The sequence below is a fragment of the Bidens hawaiensis genome, unplaced genomic scaffold (assembly GCF_021521415.1).
Source record: "Bidens hawaiensis isolate Kalapana, Puna unplaced genomic scaffold, B.hawaiensis_p1.1 tig00001647_1, whole genome shotgun sequence".
Taxonomy (NCBI): Eukaryota; Viridiplantae; Streptophyta; class Magnoliopsida; order Asterales; family Asteraceae; genus Bidens; species Bidens hawaiensis.
Window position 1 is genome coordinate 3,837,724 of NW_027491093.1, and position 7,555 is coordinate 3,845,278.

Sequence of the window (7,555 nt, forward strand, 5' to 3'; positions counted from 1 at the left end):
TTAAGTTGATCATAATAAATCCAATAGATGATTCCCTTCTTCGACTCAACACATCCTTTGATATTATAACTCCTCTTGAACATCGGACGTACCACTGGTTTTTTTGTCTTGAAAAACTTCTATCCACCTCGGTTGTTCCTCCCATTCACCCGACACACTATCATCTTGACTTACCTTTTCCTGACCACCACTAGTAATATCATGTTCAAAACCATCATCTACTATCCCTCCTTCCTCTAAACTACTATAAATCTCAATCTGTTCACCAATCTTCTCAATCTCACTAAATGACGACACGTCCTCAACCATATCGTCCTCATCATCTACCACAACAGTTTTACCACTTGCACTGCCAGATGGAGCAGTAGAATCCCCTGAGATGTGGAAGCCCCAAGAGCTTGTTCAGTTCTTGGCAGCTCACCACCTGCATCTTTCGATGGATTGGGATCATCATCTCAGTCCTCTCTCCTCTTTGTCCTCAACTCATCACCTTTGCAATTACTCCCCCCCCCCTGAGATGCTAAAAACTACTCTAAAGCATCAAAAAGTTTATCATGTTCAACAAGGAGAGACGACTAAATTTGATTTTTAGCCACTAGCCGTTGAATAGAGTGCGTCTGAATGAGATTAATCCTTGACTACTCAGCTACTACAAGTTCTAGAGCCGCTATCCGCTCTGAATCGGAGAACAAAGTATCAAAGGCAAACTACGGGAGAAAAATGTCCTGAGCATATGGCGGAGGGATACCCAAAGTTACTGGAATCTTTGATGAAGATGAAAGAGTAACTACAGGTGAAATTGTAACCGAGGACCCAACAGTTACCACCACAGTAGACTCAACAAACATGGCCACCACTTCAGATGAAGTAACAGAATGTTGTGGTAAGGAAATGATCTCTGGTACTTGCATCTCAACCGTAGATGGTACAATAGACGGTGCTGACAAAGCCACCGTGACGTCACTGTTAAGGGTGCGGATGAGGATGGTATAAGTGTTGACATACCAGATAACTGTGAAGAGGCAAAGTGAACTACACGTAAACTTTACCCAGCCCTGGCCTTTTTGGATTGACGGACCTGAACATCCCCTGACATATAGAAAAATTCTTGCCCCCAAAAGGCAACATCAAGCTCTACCTCCTCGGCGGCAGGTACAATAGGATCAATAACTTGTGCATCCTGAACCTGAACATCTTGAATTGGAGCCTCTTGAACCACAGGAGGTGATTGTGGAATATTAGTAGGTGTCGGAGCAGGATCAGCAAACCCATCACCTGGCGGAGCAACATAAGAAAGATTCACAAGATATCTAAACAAAGCAGTGTGTCTCAGACGGCGTTCAGCATTGCTCCGAGCACTCGATGTCCGACACTGAGCAAAGATCCTCTTGTTTACACTATCCACGAACGAGATAAGACAACGTTGTGGGAGGTTCGGAGCAACACGATTAAGAATCATCTGCAAGATTCTGGGATACATCAAGAATCGTTCCCTAGCCACTGCTCTGCGTTGACGATCGATCTCATAAAATACAGTCTCACCGAAATTAAACAGGTTTAATGTAGGTCAACGCGGTCATTGCAGATTGCATCGTCACCCCCATTCCATCAGAACCAGCATTACGACCGGACTTGCAGACTATCAACACATGCATAAAGAATCGCCATTGATCAAGCGAAAACCCTTTGCGTCATTTAGAATCTTCCAAAGGACCTGAATAACCCATTCAAAGAAAAGCACCATTTCAAAATGTTGCAGGATACTCTGTGGGACCGTCATCTTCTTCCACAGACCCAAACTGTAAGGCTGTTGGTGTCTGATCAGCTGAAAAATGCACCACTTGTCGATTAACAGTAGCACGCATAACCGGAGGATCAACACGACTGTCATACTCAACTGTTCTCCAAAAATTTTCAATATTTGGTAAAGAGATTGGAAGAGTCGTAGTTATAGCATGAAAGATCCTTGAGCAGATGAGAACCGAAATAATCTATGAGTAATCCTTTGCTCCACGAGTATTTGGGTCTAAGGTCACATACATGTTGTGTCCTAGAAAGAATTGTCTCTTATCTTCGTCTCCTCCATCACCACTTGTGCCACCAGCACCCGCAACTGCAGCCATACCTGCAAAGCAAACGAGCTAAGTTAGACAAATGCATAATCAGTTGGTAACTTCTTCTAGCATGTGAGCTACGAAGTTAGAGTTCCAACGAAGTAAAGTTCAATAGGATGTATGCAGCGAAGTTAGTGTTCAAGCGAAGTTAATGATAACTTCGTCTTTCTGGTAACTTTTGCCACAAGATCAGTTTAGAAATCAAAGTCTTTAATTGTTGCATACAAGGATAATCAGAAGAGCCAAACAGGTACAATAAGGTTCGATTAAGACCTTGGTACCTTTAATTTAACAAATCCATTAACAGAGAAGGAGAATTGATGATATTTAAGAGATAACCACGAAAAACAATATAAGCAGTCATTATTGGGAAATTTACCGAGCAAAGGCAACAAATTATGAATCGTTATGAGTTAATAGACCTTTTACATGCAAGTAAAGTTGATTTGAACAATGTTTGAACAAGGTTTATTCGTATGATAAGTTCGCCGAGGGTTTTGGAAGGTTTGTTTAACTAGTTTAACCCTTGAGAGGCTTATATACTTTTTGAAAACCCTTGAGGCGAAGTTAACGTAACTTCGCCGTCACTCTCAACTTCGCATTAAAGCGAAGTTGATGTATGTTAATTATTTTAAAAGCTAAGATCAAAAGCGAGTAACAGGAGAATCTGTTTAGAAAATAAAATAAAATAACAATAGAATAAAATAGAGAAAATTTAAGTAGACGGGGTCAAATTTCAGTATTTTAGAGAACCCAGCATGTTTAAGAAAAGATCTGAACATGGAATCATACTGATTAAGAAACTGTCACTAGGATTCATGTTTAGCTGGTATGAAACTTAGCATGGTTTTCATTGCTTCCGTGATACGAGTTAGGCTCAATTGGGCATAATATTTAGATGGACATCACCGATGGACCTATGATGCATTCTATCTATTCTCAAGGTGTATTTCGCTTTCCCCAGGTCACCCCGATTTGACTTCGACCCGTAGTGCTTGATTAATAGATGTACACGAGCTTCGGCTTTACAAGCTTTTCAGTAAGTGCGAACACGACTCATTTGGTGTGTCATTCTTGTCGTATTAGGCTTTTGAATTTCAACGGAAACAACGTCATTTTTTTTAAAGAACAGTAATGAACACCTGTAAGTCCCGAATCTGGATCACTGCAGTAAGATAACATAACATTTTCGGTGATCAAGACACTAACGGGCTCGTGTACGACCGTGTAATCACTTTTCTGCCTATCATTTGGAGAGATCTATGTGGAGACATGCACATTTCAAAATGACTCTCCACAGTAAATCGAGCATATTTAGTTTGTATCACTTCAAGTTTTAAGCACCATGGAAAGCTACCATGCCAAACAATGACTGTTCTAAAGTCTTTTAAGCTTAATAACTTCACCCGTTAGGCTTACAAAATCAATTTATCTATCATTTTTCAAAGGTTGAATCAATTTTCAATTTTAAAAACCAACTTTGAAGCTTCTTGAGAAGCTATAGACTGAATGATTATATCATTTCCCAAAGAAAAACCGATTACAATCAGACGCCCCGGTCACTTCATAGATTTTAGGTAAATGGCTATCCCAAAAATCCAGAGGATTAACAGGACCAAACACAAATAAATATGTGTCCCTCAAACTTAGTGTAACCTACATAATTTTCAGCGAAGGAATAGAAACCCATCATAACTGCCCAGATGTCTTCAGTTATTAGGTTAATGGCTATCCTTTGAATCTACAAGTAGATACAAGGACCAAACATATTCAAGAATATGTCCTTTAAACTTATGCAACCGACATAATTCTCTACGATAGTGAAGTTTTTTTTAAGAACAACAACTAAAAATACGGTTACTCGGGATTGATCATGCCATTAAGCTCAATTAGGTTTTGAAAACGAGACCGGTCAAAAGCTTTTGTAAAAAGATCGACAAAGTTTTCCAGAGAATCAACCTTTTCAAGCATGATTAATTTCTTCTCAGCACAATCCCGTATAAAATGATGACGAATGTCAATATGTTTTCTTTTACTATGTTTAACGGGATTTTTAGTTACTGAGATTGCAGTAGTGTTATCAATGCAAATAGGAGTTTGAGTGAAATTCATACTATAATCTCACATATGTTGTTGTATCCACAAAACCTGTGAGCAGCAATTTGATGTTGCCATGTACTCAGCCTCACAGGTGGCTATGGCAACCGAGGTCTGCTTCTTGCATTTCCACGACACCAATCTTCCTCCAAGAAACTGACATCCACCAGTTGTCGACTTTCTATTCTGATTGCATCCTCCATAGTCAGAGTTTGTGTATGCTACCAGATCTAGTTCTCCTCATTTTGGATACCAGAGACCTAACTTAGGCTTTCCTTTAAGATATCTCAGAATTCTCTTCATACCTTTCTTGTGTGACTCCTTTGAATTAGCCTGAAAACGAGCACAAAGACAAAATACAAACATAATGTCAGGTCTGGAAGAAGTTAAATACATCAAAGAACCTATTATAGCCCGATACTGGGTGGGATCCACATCTTCATTACTGTCAGAGTCAGCACCCAGCTTATGGTTGACACAAATTGGAGTGTCGAATGGAGTGCTTTCTTCCATGTTAAATCGTTTGAGCACATCGTGAACATATTTAGTTTGATGAATGAACATGCCATCCTTCTTCTAATCTACCTGTAAACCCGAAAAGAAAGTTAATTCACCCATGGCTCTCATCTCAAATCTTTTCTTTATGACCGCTTCAAATTCCTGACACATAGAAATCTTTGAGGCCCCGAAGATGATATCGTCTACATAGAGCTGAACGAGAAGAAAATCTTTCCCGTTCCACTTCACAAACAATGCACTGTCAATCTTTCCTCTCACAAATCCATTCTCCTGCAGGTAATCAGATAAAGTTGCGTACCAAGCTCGTGGAGCATGATGTAGACCATATAAAGCTTTACTGAGCTTGTACACATGATCTGGAAAGTCCGGATCACGAAAGGCTGGAGGTTGCTCGACATATACCACTTCATCGACCTTGCCATTTAGAAAAGCACTCTTAACATCTAGATGAAACACCTTCATTTCTTTGTGGGCCGAAAAGGCCAAGAAAAGTCGAATTACCTCTTATCTTGCCACAGGAGCAAACACCTCGTTGTAGTCGATCCCTTATTGTTGATTAAATCCCTTGACTACCAATCTCGCTTTGTTCCGGACGATTACCAGGCATACAAGATGTGAATGCCATCGGTACTAAGTGTGAGCTATCCTTCATGCCATATGATAGTTTTTTGGTTCCACTTGACTGATAAAGCAGGCATACAAGTATTCATTCATAATACCAGTGTCTTTAATTCTCATATATACACATGTATTTTCTTCAAAGCTGCTTCTGGTTCGTACTCCGTCGGAAGGATTACTTATCACATTCTCCAAGGGGTGGTTCTTATGGATTCTTGTGGTTTGGACAGAGCAACCTCCAAGTATTTACCTATATTAGGAGTGAGTTCATCTGAAGTATGTTGAGTGTGAAACGGATTTATAAAGTCATCACCACTTGAGACAGCAGGGGTTTCAATAGCACTTGACACGTTAGATTGTTTATCATTAAACTTTGGACGATGCATGATGGCCTCTTCTTCATCAATTAGAATCTGAGTGGCCATCCTTTCTTCTATATCTGCAAATTCAATAGATGGTAAATTAAAAAACTTAAACAATTTATCATAATCAAAAGCCTCCTCTGGTCCCATGCTAGGCTTTGGTGATTTGTAACTAAGGCATATTCAACTTTAACAACGACATTACCTGACAATATTTTCCATCAAGTGAAGTATTAAACTTTGTGCATCCTTGTTTCAACATATCAAAATGAGAAGTATGGATAATACTGAATAAACTAAAAAGGTAATGTTAAAGTTTCAGTTTTGAAATTTTAACTTGTTGAAAGGAGAGATTGTGGAAGAAACGCTCACAAGATTCAATCATCTTATTGCTGAGATGAATATAAGTTAAAAATGAAACCAAGTGAGGTTGATAAGATTGACACTGCGAAGAATGCTCTTCCAAGCTCTTACTCAACGTTTCTCATGGTGCTTAAAGAAAATAGTTTCTTTGAGATTTATGTGTGAAAAACGTATATAATATTAAATACCAAGTTTTACCGAATTCGCCTAAGAAAACCCCACACAATCGGCAAGTGTACCAGTCGCAATGTAGCTACCAATTAAGAACGGATATCGAACCTAAGACACTATGGGTAAACTCTAATTATTAAACTTACTGATTACTAACCTAGACTTTCTTTTGACTTTTAGAATTCTTTTTTTTATATTAATTAAACTAAAAATACTTAACTAATTAAAAATCAACTAAAAATAAAACTTTATAAAAAAATCTGGTTTTACTAATATGCGAGAAACGACTACCTAGGTAATGGAATCCTACTAGTTAAATTAATAGTTAACGAACTTGACTTGGTTGAAAAACAATATCTTAAAAATATGACACTAAAGACCACTAAAGTACGCTAGATCGCCCCTCGGCCTCGCCAACGACACCCTAGACCTCTAATGACATGTGAGGCTCAATTGTTAAAGGTTTGGATCACTCCTGGTCTCACATTTCCTAATAGTATTATGGTAACCCAAAATCCAAATCACCTCCCGGTCTCTTCGAATACAATATATATTAGTATAAAGGGGGTATTAATAATTAATTTGAACATAACTTGTATCACAATAATCTAAGGGACCTAGGATAACTCACTCTCGTGGAATTATTACCCAAAATCCGCAAAAGAAAAGGACGACACAACACTAAATTGCCTCCCGACCTCTCCAGAGATAGAACAATAAAATCTAATCTGCTCTCGATAATTATTCCTATGATTATTTCGACCATAACTCGGAAATAAGTTGAAAACACAAAGTAAACAACCTAATCATGTGTCTAACAATCACCAAAAACTATTAAACACAAGTGGAATAATTATTAAAATAATAAACTAGATTTAATTACTCAACCATATCATGATCAAACCAATTAAAAACCTTTACCATAATATTAAATCAACCAACGTCAAATAATTATTCGTCAAACAATTAATATAACACAATACTCAACCAAAACCTAGGTAGTGTAAAGGTTTAGTTACTCATAATAAAATACGAAACAAAAGTAAAATAGAGATTATGGTTCATCATATATTAAAATATAGTTGACCTGGTAGACTGTCTGCTTTCTTTCTTTGCTTCGTCTCAACTCCCTCTCTATTAATATATTCTTCTTTTTTTTGTTGACATGTTCCACAGCCACTAAACTAACGGAAATAATAATAATTATAATAATAATATATTTCTGCTTCTCCTTCACGTGACCCCCTACAGTAGCCGTCCCCACCTCAAATTAATATCTATCTCCTGCTTTCTTTTCTTTTTACCTCTTCG